Below are 20509 nucleotides of genomic sequence, written 5' to 3' on the forward strand. Positions count from 1 at the left end.
AAGTGAATTTGCTCTGTCATGTCCAACTCTTCATGACCCCATGGACTGTAGTCTACCAGGCTCATCCATCTATGGGATTTTCCAGGCAAGAGTACAGGAGTGGGTTGCCATTTCCTTCTCCATATCAAGGAGGAAAGGATCTCTAGTCTTCATGATTCTAGTATCTTCCTTTTGACATGCTTCTCCAGTGCAGATTAGCCAACAGTGTGTACTGGCCAGTGATGTAAGACTCACCAAAATATGTGGCACCTCCCTTTAGGCAGCTCTCCCATTACTCTAGAGGGAGCCTAGACAAGTTATTTCCACTGTATAGCCAGTAAAAAAATGTTCCATACCCTGGGGAGCCATAATAAACCTTCTGTAAGGAAGTCTTCATCACAGTTTGGGGCAGGTAGGGGTGTCTTCCAATCTGTTCCTTCTTTAGATGCTCTGTCCAGCTGTTAAAGATGTGGCAGCTCACTCCACACGCTATTCCTGAATTCTTTAGGGTTCTCTTTTTCCCAAAGTAACCAACCCCCAGGACAGCTTATAAACTTGCTCAAATTATTATGTCCTTTCTGTCTCTTGATTGGATATTGACTGATACAGAAGAGATGTGAGGAAGTGGATTCCCTTGGTGGGGAAGATCCCCTGGAGAAGGGAATAGCTTACCCACTCCAATATTCTTGTCTGGAGAATACCATAGGCAAAAGTGCCTGGTGGGCTACAGTCCATGGGGTCACAAAGAGTCAGACAGACTGAATAACTGACACTTTAGTCAGATTCTTTACCATCTGAGCCACCAGAGAAACCCAAATCACATGCAACATTTAGTTGTAAAGTTACTGAATTTGAACTCTACATTGTTACCTTCCTGAGTGTCAAATTATGAATACTGTCTATGAACAGATATTCGGTTGTAGAAAGAAGGAGTGTTCTGCCTACTTTATCTTTTTCCTGTGTTATTTCTATAAATTTGTAAGTATTATCCATTTCCCTTTGTTTATCTTCTTTTTCTATTCTTTTACATGGAATGTTGATGGTAATTAAAATGATTGTTTATTTCATAGATTACACAGGGGCATAAAGAGCAATTGAAAGAGTATCACTCAGAAATGGATGTCATACTTGATAAGACTTTTGTTCCTTGCGTTTATGAAAGGATGAGCATGTTGTTTCTATTGGGATATCCATGTTGTGTTAAAGGGGAGAATTTGGGTGTTTTGTTTTTTTTTTAAATGCTGTTTGGAAGTTTAAGTATGGGAAGAAAAGCATGTGAGTGGTGATATATTTGGTTTGGCTTACTCAGTATGTATTTCAAACTATTTATTGTGTGTTTTCTTACACTGCAAAGGCTAAACCACTAAAACAAGACAAAACAAAATGAAAATAGATTTCTAGATTCCCTTGAAGTATCTAGATGAGATTTTGGTTTGCTGAATCAATTTCTCTTCTGAGAAACATTAGCTGCTTCAGAGGAAAGCAGAGATGGCAGGTTCTGGATCTAGCCCATATTACAGGAGCTTTCTGATTGGGTAGGCAATTTCTTTATTATGGCAGAAGTAGTGGCTCCCATAGGGACCTGGTTGTATATTGGGGGCTTTGAACGTTATTACTAAAAGCTCAGCTGAAGGTCTGCTCTTTAACCATCCCAAATATTTTGAAAGGTTTTTAATATCCTGAACTTCCCAGGTAGCGCTAGTGGTAAAACAAAACAAAACAAAACCCACCTGCCAGTGCAGGAGACCTAACAGACAAGGGTTTGATCCCCAGGTTGGGAAGATTTTTAGAGAAGGAAATGGCAACCCATTCTAGTATTCTTGCCTGGAGAAATCCATGGACAGAGGAGCCCTGTGGGCTAAGATCCATAGCGTTGTGAAGAGTCAGACATGACTGAAATGATTTAAGATGGAAGGACAGATGCTTAAACGTTCTGGGACAGAGTCAGAACCTGTTCTCTGTAAATGACATGAGAGCAAAGATGTGACTTGTCAATATGCCTAAATTTATAATCTCTCTGCCACCATGTTCTAGGGCACTCAGCATATTCTAGGGAGCTTATTGAAGTTTTCTCTGCTTGTCTGCGTGTTTTCCTTTCACATCAACTCTCCTCTAATGTCTAATTCTCCTTGTGCCTAATTTAATTCCTCATCTACATAGGTTGCTTGGGAGTTAACTCTGTAAAGTTTGTTCAATACTTGGGTCATTATGAACTCTATGCCATATTACTTTGGAGCTGAACTCTATGCTATATTACTTTGGAAGACTTCTGATTCTTAAGAACCATTCATTCTATCATCAATCCTGGTATTTTTAAATCAGAATTTTGCTTTCAGAACTATTGTTTATGATGTGGCCTTCAAGGTACCGTTGGAAGCCAAGAATACATACTAAAATACAGTGATCCTAAGTGTTTGATGAATTTTTGAAAATTATGAACACTCATGTTAACACCATGAAAAAGATATTTTCATCACTTCAGAAATTTCCCTCATGTGTTTTCCATTTACCTCCAAACCACCACTGTTTTGATTCCTGTCATCATAGTTTAATTTTGCTTTTTGTTGACCTTAACTTCAATGCTATTATATGATATGATGTATTCTTTTGCTCTTGGCTTTTCCTTTCAACGTGTTTTTGAACATCCATGTGGTACCAGGTATCATTTATTTGTTTGTATGTTTGTTTATTATTGCTTAGTAATACTCCATGATATGAATATACCATACTTTATTTCATTTTTCTATTGGATGTTTGGATATTTACAGTTTGAGTTTGTGGTGAATAAAGATGGTATAACCAGTTTTGTGAATATTTTTCTAGAGTAAATTAAACAAGTCCTTCTGAAACAAGTTTTGTCTAGGATGAGGTGAGGTCTGCTAAAGACTGGTCAGGTTAACCAGAAAAGGAGATTCTGACTGAAGTACCAAAAGCTGGGAGAGCAAGAGAACAAATGAAACTCCCTTCAAGTCTACAAGCTGTATTAAAAGCTGTAAATGACAAAGGAATGTCTAAAATCTCTCATGCTATGTCGATTATAGACAATAGCTTTTTTGCATAATATAGCTATTACCACAGGGTAGGTATTCAATAAAATGATTCTCAACATCAAATTAATGCATTAGATCAATTTCATACTGTTATATACTTCAGACTTTTAAAATTCCATTATCTTATCTTTAAATTATTTCTGAATATTGTTTTATCTTTAAAATATGCTTTTAAATCACTTTCTAAATCAAATGATATTTCAAAACATAAAACTCAACAGTAAAAACAAAAGTGGCAATTCTATTTAATTTCCTCTCTTTCTGAATTTAAATAATTTCTTTTCTTCTGTAAACTCTTGCTTTCCCCCCATAATTTTACTTTAATCAAGATTTCTTTTTTAATTTAAATTTATTTATTTTAATTGGAGGCTAATTACCTTACAATATTTATTGGTTCTGATACACATCAACATGAATCCACCACAGGTGTACACATGTTCCCCATCCTGAACCCCACTCCCACCTCCCTCCCCGTACCATCCCTCCGGGTCATCACAGTGCGTCAGCCTCAAGGATCCTGTATCGAACCTGGACTGGCAATTCGTTTCTTATATGATATTATACATGTTTCCATGACATTCCCCCAAATCATCCCACCCTCTCCCTCTCCTACAGAGTCCAAAAGACTATTCTATACATCTGTGTCTCTTTTGCTGTCTCATATACAGGGTTATCATTACCATCTTTAATCAAGATTTCAACTTGATCTTTTTGAGGAATATTCCATCCCTGACCTTTCCTTTGCTCTCTTACAAGAACAAAATGGCTATTATCAGCAATTTTCCTTTCCTCATTTCTCTTCTCTCAAAATCACTTTTCCAAAGACATAAACATTTGTGCAATTTATCCAAGCCTCTTTAATACCAGCAATAAATAGCACTGTGTATGTGCATACTCAGTTACTTCAGTTGTATCTGGCTCTTTGCAAACTTATGGACTCTAGCCTGCTAGTCTCCTCTGTCCACGGGATTCTCCAGGCAAGAATGCTGGAGTGGGTTGCCTTTTCCTCCTCCAGAGGATCTTCCCAACCCAGAGATCAAAGCCGAATCTTTTGTTTTTCCTACATTGCTGGAGGATTCTTTACTGCTGACCCACTGGAGAAGCTCAATAAATACTTTACCACATTATCTGCTAGGCACAGTTTCAAGCTTCTTCTATAGATTAATCCTCACAACAGGGATTTTTCAGGTGTTCCAGGGGCTAAGACTTTGCAATCCCAATGCAGGGGGCCTGGGTTCAGTCCCTGGTCAGGAAGCTAGATCCCACATCCTGCAACTAAGTTTGCATGCTGCAACTACAAAAGATCCCACATGCCACAGCTAAGACCCAGCACAACCAAATAAATAAATATTTGAAAAAAAAAACTAGATAAAAATGGCTGTCATGTGCACATTATTCAGCATAGCAGTAGTAATACATAATATAAAAAAGTATTTATAATCTACTCGAATCTTGGGATTAGCAATAAACAGACATTAGAGCAAGTGCAATTTTGTATATCATATTATCAAGAATATGCTAAAAGTATCTGAGCTATGATATATGTATACAGAAGCAGTGTGTAATGGTAACCAGTGTTTTGACTATCCAGGAATAGACTATGAAATAAACTGTAGAATAACCTGGAAAAATATCATATAACAGCAGAAAAGCTAGTTAGGCATAAATGAGTATGAAGCAACTAAAAAACCAGGGATTTTTCCTTCATCATGCAAGGGTTATCAGTAGTTTTTCCATGAGGAGTGTGCATGCATATTCTAGAATATATGTCTTTCATAATAAAATTTTGTTTTGTTATAAGTTAAATAACTGCATCATATATATATGATGCATTATAGGTATAAGTATATATATATACATATACCTATGCCTGCATGATAAGATGCTTCAGTTGTCTGACTCTTTGTGAACCTGTGGACTGTAGCACTCCAGGCTCCCCTGTTCATGGGATTCTCCAGGCAAGAATACTGGAGTAGTTTGCCATCCCTTCCTCCAGGGGATCTTCCTGACCCAGAGATCTCCTGCATTGGTAAGCAGGTTCTTCACCACTATATAGGTATATACAGGACTCCCCAAGTTGTGCTCACTGTAAAGCACCTGCTTGCAAATGCAGGAGACTCCTGGGTCAGAAATATATATATATATATGTTATATATATATATATAAAACTTGGGGACTAAGAAGACATTGCTGTCTTATCATTAGAGTTTTTGGTATTGGAAGTATGCAAATTCTCAAAACATCTATCATAATATTTTGCTAGTAAAATCATTTATGAACTTATTTTTCACAAGTTCAGAAAGTTGTCAGTTCATTTTCTTCAGTGAGAAAATAGGTACAGATAATGTATTACATTGTTTATTATTTATTCTTGTCCTTAAAATGTATAGCTATAAAGAGACCCAAGTTAAAGTGAAGAAAAAGTTGTATTCAGATTCTATTTGCTTAATTATGTTTTCTCTCCAAGCATCAGAATACTACTCCAACAATCAAGGAGAAGAGACTCATGGAGAAAAGACATATATAATATAATATAATATAATATAATATAATATAATATAATATAATATAATACAATATAAATTCGAATAGGGATTTATTCTAACTTGTGGTGTACTTTTTTATTATTGAAGGAAAAATACAGAAAGAATTCTAACTACTTAGACATTTAAATTTATTAATGCATATGTTCATAACTTTCACCCCAAAAGATATCCAAAAGGTACTAGTTCTGTTGTAAAGAGAAACCATTATTTTTTTCTTTGATATAACTTAAATCAATCTTCCTCCACAAATCTCACTAGAATAACAATGAAATTATCTGATTTTATTAAGGGTACACACATACCACATATGCAGACTCAACATATATTAAGAAAATAGAAGGGAAGAAAACAAAAATTATGGAGGTGGGAAACATGAAGACAGGAAATACTGATTTAGCATATCGAACAATTTTTAAATATAAGCTTTCTGAGTAGGAAGCCAAGATGTAACTTGATTTCTTACAAAAAAACCTAAAAAGTTATTTAGTGCAAATTTCAGATTCATATCACTTGTATGACTCAATTGACAATGGATGAGCATCAAGATTCAGATCTTACTTTTGAGTTTTAGGAAGTTCAGTTCAGTTCTGTCTCTCAGTTGTGTCTGACTCTGTGACCCCATGGACTGCAGCACATGAGGCTTCCCTGTCCACCACCAACTCCCAGAGCCTACTCAAACCCATGTCCGTCGAGTCAGTGATGCCATCCAACCATCTCACCTTCTGTCCTCCCCTTCTCCTCCTGCCTTCAGTCTTTCCCCGCACCAGGATCTTTTACAATGAGTCAGTTCTTCACAACAGGTGGCCAAATACTGGAATGTCAGTTTCAGCATCAGTTCTTCCAATGAATATTCAGGAATGATTTCCTTTAGGATTGACTGGTTTGATCTTATTAGGATTGACAGGTGTGACTTTAGGAAGTTAATATGGTACATACACTACATTATATGTCATATTAACTTGTTAACACTGCAATAAATATAACTATGCATAATGAGAATAAAAAAATACATATAATCTAGTTTTGTTCCAAACTAATTACCAAAAATAAATAATTAACTAAAGGAAGGAAACTAACAAATGAAAAACCTGTCCCTTTGCATCAGCTGGTAAGACAGTATAGAAAGGGAGTGTTCAAAACCAGAGGACTAGACAAAGCATTTTGAAAGCACTAGAATGCCAAATTTCCTGGCCCCTTTTCCTCTCAAGAGGTCTCTGAGGAACATCCAACTCGTGGCTGAGGTTCCAAAGAAGACAAGATTCTGCAAAAGAAAACAATTCCCTCATGATTCATTTATCTCTATTCCATTGATCATTTCTGCTACCTTACCTGTCGGTTATAGAATTGACATTTTACATTATTACAACCCTGGATATTGAGGGCTCTCTAAGAATCCCATAGGATATACTCACTTTCATACAAGGAGATGACACAGCTGGTCTATAGAACATAAATGATCCTATGTCCAGTTTGATTTGGAATTTGTTTGGTCACCCAGACTACCCCATCTCCAAATAAATCCATCTAATTTATGGCTTCTCTCTCAGGGTGGTTGGGCTCTATGGCTGAGCTGGAAAGAATTAGATGTGACCTGCTAGGTGACCTGGGTACCTTCAGATAACCGTCACATGCCATCTTCTCTCTCTCTTTTTATGATGTTCTTTTTTTTTTTTCTTTTTTAATTGAAGTACAGTAGATTTGGGCTACCCTGGTGGCTCAGACAGTAAAGAATCTGCCTGCAATGCAGGAGACCTGGGTTCGATCCCTGGGTTGGGAAGATTCTCTGGAGGGGGTATGGCGATCCACTCCAGTATTCTTGCCTGGAGAATCCCCATGAACAGAGGCACCTAGTGGGCTAGATGATGAAGTTGAACAGTTCCATGAAGACCTACAAGACCTTCTAGGACTACAACCCCCAAAAGATGTCCTTTTCAATATAGGGGAATAGAATGCAAAAGTAGGAAGTCAAGAGATACCTGGAGTAACAGGCAAATTTGGCCTTGGAGTACAGAATGAAGCAGGGAAAAGCCTAATAGTTTTCCCAAGAGAATACACTGGTCATAGCAAACATCCTTTTCCAATAACACAAGAGAACACTCTACACATGGACATCACCATGGTATGTCAATACCATAGTGGTCAATACCAAAATCAGATTGATTATATTCTTTGCAGTCAAATATGGAGAAGCTCTATACAGTCAGCAAAAATAAGACAGGGAGAACACTGGCTCAGATCATGAACTTCTTATTACCAAATTCAGACTTAAATATAAGAAAGTGGGGAAAACCACTAGACCACTCAGGTATGACCTAAATCAGTCCCTTACAATTATACAGTGGAAGTGACAAATAGATTATTAGATTTGCTAGAGAGAGTGCCTGAAGAACTATGGATGGAGGTTCACAATATTGTACAGAAGGGAGTGATCAAGATCATCCCCAAGAAAAAGAAATGCAAAAAGGCAAAATGGTTGTCTGAGGAGACCTTATAAATAGCTGTGAAAAGAAGAGAAGTGAAAGGCAAAGGAGAAAAGGAAAGATATACCCATTTGAAAGCAGAAATTAAAAAAAAATAGCAAGGTGAGATAAGAAAACCTTCCTCAGTGATCAATGCAAAGAAATAGAGGAAAATGAATGAAATAGAGGAAAATGAACAATAGAATGGGAAAAACTAGAGATCTCCTCAAGAAAATTAGAGAAACCAAGGGAATATTTCATACAAAGATGGGCACAATAAAGGACAGAAATGGTATGAACCTAACAGAAGCAGAATACACCAAGAAGAGGTGGCAAGAATACTCAGAAGAACTATACAACAAGATCTTCATGACCCAGATAATCACGATGGTGTGATCACTCACCTAGAGTCAGACATCCTGGAATCTGAAGTCAAGTGGGCCTTAGGAAGCATCACTACAAACAAAGCTAGTGGGGGTGATGAAATTCCAGTTGAGCTCTTTCAAATCCTAAAAGATGATGCTATGGAAACGCTGCACTCAATATGCCAGCAAATTTGGAAAACTCACAAATGGTTACAGGCCTGGAAAAGGTCAGTTTTCATTCCAATCCCAAAGAAAGGGAATGCTCAAACTACTGCACAATTGCACTCATCTCACACGCTGGTAAAGTAATCGTCAAAATTCTCCAAGCCAGGCTTCAGCAATACGTGATCTGTGAACTTCCAGATGTTCAAGCTGGTTTTAGAAAAGGGATAGGAACCAGAGATCAAATTGCCAACATCCACTGGATCATCAAGAAAGCAAGAGAGTTCCAGAAAAACATCTATTTCTGCTTTATTGACTAGGCCAAAGCCTTTGATTGTGTGGATTACAATGAACTGTGGAAAATTCTTCAAGAGATGAGAATACCAGACCGCCTGACCTGCCTGCTGAGAAACCTGTATGCAGATCAAGAAACAACAGTTAGAACTGGACATGGAAAAACAGACTGGTTCCAAATCAGGAATGGAGTACATCAAGCCGGTATATTGTCACCCTGCTTATTTAACTTATACGCAGAGTACATCATGAGAAATGCTGGACTGGAAGAAGCACAAGCTGGAATCAAGATTGCCTAGAGAAATATCAATAACCTCAGATATGCAGATGCCACCACGTTTATGGTAGAAAGCAAAGAAGAACTAAAGACCCTCTTGATGAAAGAGGAGAGTGAAAAAGTTGGCTTAAAGCTCAACATTCAGAAAACGAAGATCATGGCATCTGGTCCCATCAATTCATGTGAAATAGATGGGGAAACAGTGAAAACAGTGTCAGACTTTATTTTTTGGGGCTCCAAAATCACTGCAGATGGTGACAACAAACATGGAATTCAAAGATGCTTGCTCTTTGAAAGAAAAGTTATGATCAACCTAGACTACATATTCAAAAGCATTATTTTGCCAACAAAGGTCCATCTGGTCAAGGCTATGTTTTTTCCAGTAGTCATGTAAGGGTGTGAGAGTTGGGCTTATTATAAAGAAAGCTGAGTGCTGAAGAATTGATGCTTTCTAATTGTGGTTCTGGAGAAGAACCTTGAGAGTACCTTTGACTGCAAAGAGATTAAACCAGTTTATCCTAAAAGAAATCAACCCTGAATATTTATTGGAAGTACTGATCCTAAAGCTGAAGCTCTAGTACTTTGGTCACCTGATGCAAAGAGCTGACTCATTGGAAAAGACACAGATGCTGGGAAAGATTGAGGACAGGAGGAGGAGAAAATGACAGAGGATGAGTTAGTTACATAGCTTCACTAACACAATGGACATGAATTTGAGCAAACTCCAGGAGATAGTGGAGGACACCTCAACCTGGTATGCTTCCAAAGAGTCAGATGAGACTTTGCAACTGAAAAACAACAACAACAAATAATGCATGATCATTTTGAATATGTTGTCTGTATTTATATTGAACCACTGGTGTGTGACTTAGTGTTACTTGTGGAGAGAAAGAGGTGTTATCCCAATACAGCACCTGTCTCTTCTGTGAACAGTCATAGTGTTAGGGGAAGCACACTGATTGAAACCGCCCACCCTGGCCAGGCACAATAGTAATCATTTGCATGAGTTGTTTTGTGACAGGAGATCCTGATAAGGAATACGGAACTAATAAGCCACCATCAACCAGAAGAGTTCGGGAAAGGTCACAAGGAGACACTGCATGTCCGTCCACTTTCCAGAATCCCCCTCCCTAGCATCCATCTTGGCTTGAAGAAGGAATTCATAGGGCCTGGACTCCATCTTAGGCCTGTTCATGTTGATCATGCTCGGCCACCTTTAGTGCCTATGAAAACAATAACAGAAGGATTAGACCCCCTCCAGACAGGGGAACCTTGAAGATCATATCTAGGTTATTTATCACCTAAGAGAAACCATACACTAACCACCCCTTCCTCCAGACAGGCCATAAATTTTTCTGTATCTATCAGAGTGTAACCTCGGGTTTATTGATTATTGGCTAATTGTTTGACTGTTTGAGCTCATGACACATAGCACGTGAATGATGGGTTATTGGGATTGTATTTTCCTTGGTTCATGTAAGTCTCAAGGAATTTGGAGTGGTGGGTTCTGATACGTACACATGGGGTATAAAAGATTTTCACAAATGCTGCTCGGGGTCCTTGGCTAAGAGGAGACTCTGCCTTGGGCCCGCTAGTGTAATAAACTGCACTCCACTATCTGCATTGTCCTTCTGAGTGAGTTTGTTTCCCGGAATGCCTGGCTAAAACAGTATGAGTGATGCCTGCACCACCAGGAAAGACTGAATTAGAATGATTGACCAAAGACCACCCAGAAACTAATCTCATCATCATAAAACCCGAGACTGTGAGCCACGTGGCAGAGTAGTTCTCCTGGGTTCCCTACCCTGCTGCTCTCCATCCGGGTGCCCTTTCCCAATAAAATCTCTTGCTTTGTCAGCACATGTGTCTCCTTGGACAATTCATTTCCGAATGTTAGACAAGAGCCCAGTTTCAGGCCCTGGAAGGGGTCCCCCTTCCTGTAACAATAGTGCAGAGAATGTACAGTCACAAATTATGATGAAACTATTTTTGTGGAAATGGGTAAGCAGAAATACATTGGATGGGAGAAGTAAAAGGATTGTGAAGGAGTGCAGAGTGGTTATTTTTTCAGATATAAAAGGAAAAAAAAAAAGTATGTTATTCTAAAATACAGATATGCCAAAGAGAAGAAAACTAAAATTATTTAAAGTGGTTGCTTTTAGTGAGCAGGAAACATTGGAGGCTGACAGGAGAGTGTTTTTTTTCCCTTTAAATCTTTATAGAGTTATTTACTTTTAAATTCTGTGCATCTATACTATTGTTAAAAATATATCCTACATTTCTTTAAAAAGAAGGTGGTTTTAAGTAAAGAGAATGGGGCATAAAGATACCATAAGTGACTGGCCGAGCTCATTGTTGCTAGACAGACACAGGATTTATGAGGGGAATAATGAGGAGAAAACCTAGGAAGACAGTTTGAGGCTCATTGTGTAAGATGCATGTCTGTGGTAAAAAAGTTTGTTTTAAATGCTATAGGCAATAAGAATCCAAAGAGGACATTACATGGAATGTATTCAAACTCCTCAGGCCTCCTATACTCTCAACTCCCAGAAGAGCAGAAGCACTGTTCTATCATGTCAGCAAGTACTGATTTAGCAGGCACATTTTCCATTCATACATTATGCTCTTCTTTCTTGTTGCTAATAATTTTAGAGAATGAGGGATAGAGGCAAGCAAAACAGCATTATAATGTAATACTGCATTGACCAAAATATTTACCTTAAGGCTTTGAAGACTCTTTTGGGAAGCCCCAAATACCCCTGGGCCAGGGTGTCTCCATTCCATTCTCTACTCTTTGATTATGCAAGTACTTCAAGTACTGTAAGCACAGAATCAATTATCAGTCTTTGTTCACTTGAATCTGTTCTGCAAATTACATCTGCCTAGTTAAATTAAACCCTTTCTCTGGATGTGCAAAAATGTGGCTGAACGACGCCTCTAAATATTTTCTTTAACCAGAGGTTCTCAAACATTAAAGCAGATAAGAATCAATTGGGAATCTTATTTAAAATGCAAATTGCAGAACCCCATCTCAAGAGATTCTGGGTTCAGTAATTCTGCTCTGATACTTAGCAATCAATCAGGCCTCTCTTTCTCACTCTCTCTCTCTCAAAAGAAATCACTATATTTTTCCAGGTGGAATAAAGACAATATTTGCAGAGGAGGGGGGTGGTGGGGAGGGCCGCAGAGGGATAGGCGGTGGTGCAAAGTAAAGCCTTGTTATGCTTTTGTGCTTCTTTTGGTATTCTCTCTAGCAAATTCTTATTCTCTTGCAGTAAGAATAGGAGGAATATTCTTAGCATCTTTTGGCAGATAGATTCTCTACTTTGAACTGAAGCTGGATATCCTACTGGGAAGAACAGTGTCAAAAATAATGCTTTGTTTTACTACATCATTAAACAACACCAAAGAACCAGCAGAATGTGGATCACACAAGCCAATGCCTCCTTGTCCAGTATCATCTAGGCTACAATTGCATATCAATGCCCTATCTTTGAAGACAAACTTTTAAAATAAATACAGAATTTATTGGGGAGAGACAGGTTCTATAAATCTTAAACCATAATATTCCTTCATATTATAACTTTCTTACAGTATAAGTAAATTGGACAACTCCACTTATGGGGTTATTCACATAGTTTGAACAATCTCAAAAATTCCACCATCCTCAAAGAAAAAAAACACATGAACAGGTTCTTTTCTTCAAGCAAAATAATTGACAACTGCAAGGGTAACATTGGAATTTTTTTGAAATAGTTTAGCAGAAAATTAAACTTGAGCAGAAATTTAAAGAATGTGGGAAAAGAATCTACAGGAAGCAAAATATAAAAGAGTTTGAAAAGTGCTTTTTTTGCAAATACAGTGAGACATTTCCTTAATTTTAAAAAAAAGCATTAAAAAAAAAAAAGAGAGAGAGAGAGACAGTCATCAAACAATGTAGAATATTCCAGATAATTTGGGGTCAACTAATTAATTTGCTAATTGGTAACTTCCTAGCAAATTTCAGCTTTACCTTTCTCTGTTTCTTAGCAGTTGACTAAATAGTATCTCAGAAATGACCCACAATATAGAGCAAAGCTGTAGGAAAATCTTGCCATGATTGCTCTTCGTGGTCTTGCGGCTTACTGAGCAAAGGAGATGTGACAATCCAAAATAGGATGTGCTTTAAGTTCAACTCACAGACAGGCTTTGGAAGACTTATTATGAAAAAAATGTATACTATGTCATTAATCATTTTTATTACATACCAAAAAGATTGCAAATATGTTACCCATTTTGGATATAGTAGATTAAATAAAATACGTTCTTAAAGGTAATTGATACACTTTGATTTTGTTAAATATGGCTACTAGACAATAGAACGTTACATACATGGCTTGCATTATATTTTTATTGAGCAAAGACTTTTATAAAGAGCACATAGAAATGAGCCCCTTTTATGTTTCATTTTGAAATGGTGTTAACAACACCTCCAGTCGTGTTTGTTCATTCTTCCTATCATTTTATCCTGATGATGTGATGTGGTTTTAAAAAGAGAGCAGTTGAGCAGAGATGCAGGTAGCAGCAGCTAAAACCTGTCCATCCCTGACAATCTTGCTACTCTCCTTTGTGTCAGTGACTCCTTTGGGCAAGGCCCCAGCCTTGTTCTTGCCCTTGAGAGCTGACTTCTTTGTCTCTGTCCTTGGAAGTGACGCTTGTGTACTAGCTTCTGTCCTTAAATGATTCTTCTTACATGATATCCTGCAAAAACTGTCTGCATGAATTTCAAGTTAAAAAGAGAGAGAGAGAGAGAACAAAGGATAAATTCAGTTTTATTATTCACTGAGCAAGATTCTAATAAAAAGACAGGAAAAAAATCAGCTATTCTTAATCATAATTGCAACAAATTGATATTTAGTTTGTGCATTTTTATTTGCCTAATATATCAGTGTATCAGGCTTAACTGAATTGGCAGAATATCTGGAACTCCTAATTGCAGAGATAAAAAGTCTGAAAGACTGAGAAGAGATTTTTTTTTTTTTTCCCCTAGGAAGAAGTGGTTTCCGAAGCAAATTAATAATGTAAAAGTTTTTCTGAGCTAATTACAATTCTTTCTTACTTGATCATTAAAGCAGTTTCCCTCTGCTAGGCAATATTTTGTTAACCTAGTTTAGCTACTGTGTGCAGTAATAAAAGAGAATTTTTGAAAATATTATTCTGGCCTATTATTCTGTCATTGTTTTTCTATCCAGAATGAACTTCACTAAATTATAAAACACAAATCAGACTTTAAAAAATTAGTTGAATTTTGCAAAATACTATTTCTTAAAAAAAAAAAAAAAGAAAGCCTCAGAATAAAATTGCAAGTTGTAAGCTTTTTTGAATGCTTAACCTGAATTTTAATAACTTGTCCTGGGGTATACCCTATGGTTTGAGCAAAATGTGATTTCAGGATACATACCTGAATAATGAAAATTTAAATATGCTTTTACTTCCTTAGATAATACAAAGAAGTATAACTCTGAAATAACATGCATTTCCCTGCATCTTCTATTCAGCTATAATTTAGACCAATATGCAAAATGCATATATAAAATGTGAAACCGCCCCATTTCAATACATATAATAATTTCTTTTCTGCTGTTATAATTCCAAATTCTGCCACAATTTTGTTAGCCAGAAAGAATCTCACTAGAGTCTCCCCAAACTGCTCAGAATACAGTGATTCAATAATAGAGAGGTACAGAAAAGCATAAGAAACTGATCTTAGCATGAAATTCCATGACACGACTCAAGTCAGGTTCACAGTTTAGCAGTAAAGCTGGCCTGAAGCTGAAGGAAGACACAGTCATGCCAGGTGGTGTATGGAAGGCAGACTGCCACTGGGGGTATCACAGTTTCCAATGTACAGTGTGCTGTGTTACAAGGGCGTGTGAACTTGTCAAACCAATTATTGGTGAGCGCAGCAGCAAGATGATCAAAGCCCTGTGGGTGGTGGCATGACGGGCCTGAGGCATCCGTCCATTTGGAGTTGGTGAGCTGTCTATTGCAAAGCTAGAGAATAGGATTCAGTCCCCAAGGAGAACTGACTGGCAAATACTGGACAGGCAGTTTGCTTGAGTCCTGTCCAAGTTCATGATTGTCCATTCCTTACCCACCGACTTGGCTTGCCCAAACTTTGGAAGGGCCTCTCTCCTCCCCATAGGCCTTTGAACTTTGGCTCACTCCCAAACACTGGCATTCAAACAAGCCTTAAAGAGCAGAACAGGTTTGATCCAAGAACTGTTTAACACAGAGAGAAATATTTCCTGTTGATCTGCCCCAATCAACTGTCTGCTAGCCCCTTATTCTCTTGCCCAATTTCCCTTCTAAGTTCCTCCCGTCCTCTCTTATCCTCCCCTATAAAAGAGAAGCCTTTCTTATTGTTGTTTTTTTGTTTGTTTATTTGTTTTGAAATGCTTGCAGATGCTGAGATCAGGGTGTTCCTCACTACTGAAATAGTCTTTTGGAATAAACCTTTGCTTTACATTAGTCTGGGTTTATTTTTCCATTGACAGTCTCAGTGAGGGTCTGCCTCATCTTTCCTCACCCCCATGACTCTCTTGTCTTATTTGCCTTTTTGTCATAATCCTTGTCATAATCCGTATCTACCCTGAAGGAGTAATAAATTGTAAAATTGTTTCTTTTAGGTCTGACTCATTTCTGCACTTTCTTTAACTCTGCCTGGGAAAACTATCAAAATCATTTCTTTTTCTTTTTCCTGGAGCATTCCTCCTTCACTGTTGTTGCTGTTCAGTCACTAAGTCCTGTCTGACTCATTGTAACCCTATGGGCTGCAACACGCTAGGCTCCTCTGTCCTTCGCTATCTCTAAGAGTTTGCTCAAACTCATGTCCATCAAGTGGGTGATGCTATCTAACCATCTCATCCTCTGTCACTCTCTTCTCTTCCTGACCTCAATATTTCCCAGGCTAAGGGTCTTTTCCAGTGAGTCAGCTCTTTGCATCAGATGGCCAAATTATTGGAGCTTCAGCTTCAGCATCAATCCCTTCAGTGACTATTCAGGATTGATTTCCTTTAGTACTGACTGGTTTGATCTCCTTGCTGTCCAAAGGATTCTCAAGAGTCTTCTCCAATACCATAATTTGAAAGCATCAATTCTTTGGCACTCAGCCTTCTTTATGGTCCCACTCTCACATCTGTACATGACTACTGGAAAACTATAGCTTTGGCTATATAGTCCTTTGTCAACAAAGTGATGTCTCTGCTTTTCAATATGATATTTAGGATTTTCCATAGCTTTCCTTCCAATGAGCAAGCTGTCTTTTAATTCCATGGCTGAAGTCACCATCTGCAGTGATTTTGGGAATTTAAGAAAATAAAATCTGTTGCTGCTTCTACTTTTCTCCCTTCTATTTGCCATGAAGTGGTGGGATCAGATGCCAAGATCTCAGTTTTTTGAATGTTGAGTTTTAAGTAAACTTTTTCACTCTACTCTTTCACTCTCATCAGGAGACTCTCCTCCTTTACTAGGTCTCAGCTTATAACTTTTAGAAATTTTCTTCTGCTGCATGTGATTGGTTATACATCCAGTTTGTTGTTTTTCCCAAAGCTTTCTGTGCTTAGCTGTACTGTACTTATCCCCATGTGGCATTACAATATCCTGTTTTCTTACATCTGCCCTCCTAATATCCTTAAGGGCTAGGCCAACGTTCATCATTATCTCTCAGCAAGTAGCACAGAGCATACCATATAGTAGTTGCTTATTAACATTTGCTTTAAAAAGTACCAAATAAATGAAATAAGGAATACCCAGCCTCCCCTGCCATTCATTAGAAATCTAGCACTCCCCATTAACCAAAGCACAAGAAAAATTGTATAAGAAAAAATCAATATATCAATGGCCAGGAGATCTGCAAAAGTGACACTTTCAGGTCCACAGCAACAAGACTGTGTTGAGTTAACTCTATAATGTGAATTTACTGAGGCCATGCAAGCAGTCACTGCCCAGGCTCATCCATAATTCTGCAGCTCAGGGTGGTGGCAGGAGATGAACAAGTCAGAAGGCACAAGGCAGAAAAAGCCAGTCTTACTTTGTCTCAGTGGTAACTTTACATTGTGTTTCATGCTCTCTTCACCAGCCCAAATACTATTCTAAAGCTATTTCATACCTGTTTATTTTAATTTCTTATTTTCATCTCTTCAGTATTCTATCTACCTTTGATCAATTCAAAACTCTGTAGACAATTCTCAATCTTCATTATATTTTCCTAGCTAAGTGGAATCCCCAGCCTGCAACTTTTTCTTTTTTAAATTAGTTTAACAGAGACCCAGAGTTGGGAAACATTTTGTAATTTTAACCTTCCGAATAAAAACTTATGAACTTCTAATGGATTCTCCACCCAAGAGACTGCTTTTATTACAGTACCAAAATAAGGCAGACTGCAGAGCTACACAATGATAAGATTGGCAAAAGGTTTTGGATGAGTTCTTTAAGCTGATTAAACTGGGCCACCTGTTTTTGAAGTTTACTCAGTATGTGTTTTGTCTATTTAGTCAGGTAACAATTGCCTCGTTTAATTGCATTAGTATCATGATTCTCTGCTTGGACAAACAGGATATGCTTTACAGAAAACAGTGTCTCAAAATGTTTGTTTATTCCATTTAAAGAAAATAGTATAAAATTTTAATATAATGCCCATCAAAAATTAAGTCTAGGCATATGATTATTATTATTATATTTAATGAACTATAATACATTTTGTTGAAAGTAACATTAGGTGTGTGCTCAGTCATGTCCTAAAGACTCTTTGCAACACTTTGGACTGTAGTCCACCAGGCTCCTCTGTCCATGGTATTTTCCTAGCAAGACTATTGGAATGGGTTGCCATTTCCTTCTCCAGGGGATCTTTCCCACCCAGGGACTGAACCTGCATCTCCTGCATTGCAGGCATCCAGATTCTTTACCATAGAGCCATTGGGAGAGCCCAAAAGTAACATTAAAATATCATAAAAGGTAACCAAAAACTATAGAGCAAAAATGAAATTCCAAAGGTAACCAAAAACTATAGAGCAATAATGAAATTCCAAAAGGGAGCATGATTATAAAATAGAATTTTGAATATTGAGTCATAAGTTGAATTTCTTACCATGAGCTTTATTTTGTTCTAATAAGATTTCATTATATTTTTATTGTTGTTAATATTATGTGGGATAAAGAAATCTTCTCACAAAGAAATGTGGTTACTTGGGTTTACTATGAAATATTTTTATGATTAGTTATAATGTATAATGTTAAAGACATTGATTATTGGTATTGTTAGTATTTTTTCTCTTTTCTTTCTCCTAATTTATGTATCAGCCTATTGATTTGCAAACTGGCCCTGTATATGGCAGGATTGAAGGAGAAGGCAGACCACTCCAGACTGGTAAGTGACAGGTTTAATAAGCAAGGGAATTTATACATCAAGCTTGTTTTGAGCGCCTGCAGTTTCAGTAGATCTTCTGCCTAAATTTTATATAGAAACCTTAACTGAGTTCAGTCACATATACATCCAAATGGTCTCAGTATCACAAGACAATCTCAAGGCTGTGTCCATGGACAGCTTATATTGTAGGGAAAGAAAGTGGAACACATATTCCAAGGGCAGAAAAGGGGATGAGGAACCTCTAATTGTCTGGGTTCTGCTGTAAGATCAATGGCTCAATTATCTCCTCCAATTCACTTATGTACAAATTTTACTAAAAAAAAAAAAAATCCTACATGATATCTACTTTGCTGTTTTGAAGATACTTCTAGGAGTAGTCTTATAGTTCAGTTGGTGAAGAATCTGTCTGGAATGCAGGAGACTTGGGTTCGATTCCTGGGTCAGGAAAATACTCTGGAGAAGGAAATGGCAACCCACTTCAGTATTCTTGCCTGGAGATTCCCTTGGACAGAGGATCCTGGCAGGCTACAGTCCATGGGATCACAAGAGTTGGACATGACATAGCAACTAAACCATCACCTAGGGGTAGTATGCAGTGGAATCAGAAAGGTATTAAAAAAAATGTGCACAATTATGTCCGATTTTTTTCTTTAGCTTGTGACTGGAAGTCAAAGCTAACATTCAAGCACCACTCTGGATGAGATGAGAAGTGGTGTGTCAAGGGCAGCCCTGCCAGGCAGGGAGAGGGAGATCTTGCTGAAAACAGATAAACACTATTGATCCTGCTTTCTATTCTATTGCTCCTTACTCTGGCAAGGACAAAATAGAATGAACTTATGATACAGGCTATGTCTTTTACTTGTTTATTTAACCAGTGCCTACTGAGTGCCAACTATAGAGGAAGCATCATCTAAGCACTACACATATATCAAAGAAAAAATGAGAAAAATCACTCTGTCTCATGAAGATTAGATTTTCCCATCAGCACATCTCAGTTTAGTTCAGTTCAGTTGCTCAGTTGTGTCCAACTCTTTGTGACCCCATGGACTGCAGTGTGCCAGGCTTCCCTGTCCATCACCAACACCTGGAGCTTACTCAAACTCATGTCCATTGAGTTGGTGATGCCATCTCATCCTCTGTCATCCCCTTCCCTTCCACCTTCAATCTTTCCCAGCATCAGGGTCTTTTCAAATGAGTCAGTTCTTCGCATCAGGTGGCTAAATTATTGGAGTTTCAGCTAAAACATCAGTTCTTCCAATGAATATTCAGGACTGATTTCCTTTAGGATGGACTGGTTGGATCTCCTTGCAGTCCAAGGGACTCTCAAGAGTCTTCTCCAACACCACAGTTCAAAAGTTTCAATCCTTCAGCACTCAGCTTTCTTTATAGTCCAACTCTCACATCCATACATAACTACTGGAAAAACCATAGCTTTGACTAGATGGATATTTGTTGGCAAAGTAGTGTCTCTGCTTTTTAATGTGATGTCTAGGTTGGCCATAACTTTTCTTCCAAAGAGCAAATGTCTTTCAATTTCATGGCTGCTGTCACCATCTGCAGTGATTTCAGAGATCCTCCCCCCGCCAAAAATAATAATAAATAAACTCTCGCACGGTTTCCACTGCTTCCCCATCTATTTGCCATGAAGTGATGGGACCAGATGCAATGATCTTAGTTTTTGAATGTTGTGTTTTAAGCCAAGTTTTCCACTCTCCTCTTTCACTTTCATCAAGAGACTTTTCAGTTCTTCTTTGCTTTCTACCATAAGTGTGGTGTCATCGGCATATCTGAGGTTATTGAGATTTCTCCAGGCAATCTTGATTCCAGCTTTTGCTTCTTCCAGTCCAGCATTTCTCATGATGTACTCTGTATATAAGTTAAGTAAGCCAGGTGACAATATACAGCCTTGATGTACTCCTTTCCCAATTTGGAATCAGTCTGTTCTTCCAAGTCCAGTTCTAACTGTTGCTT

The sequence above is a fragment of the Ovis aries genome, chromosome 6, assembly GCF_016772045.2.
Source record: "Ovis aries strain OAR_USU_Benz2616 breed Rambouillet chromosome 6, ARS-UI_Ramb_v3.0, whole genome shotgun sequence".
Classification (NCBI taxonomy): domain Eukaryota; kingdom Metazoa; phylum Chordata; class Mammalia; order Artiodactyla; family Bovidae; genus Ovis; species Ovis aries.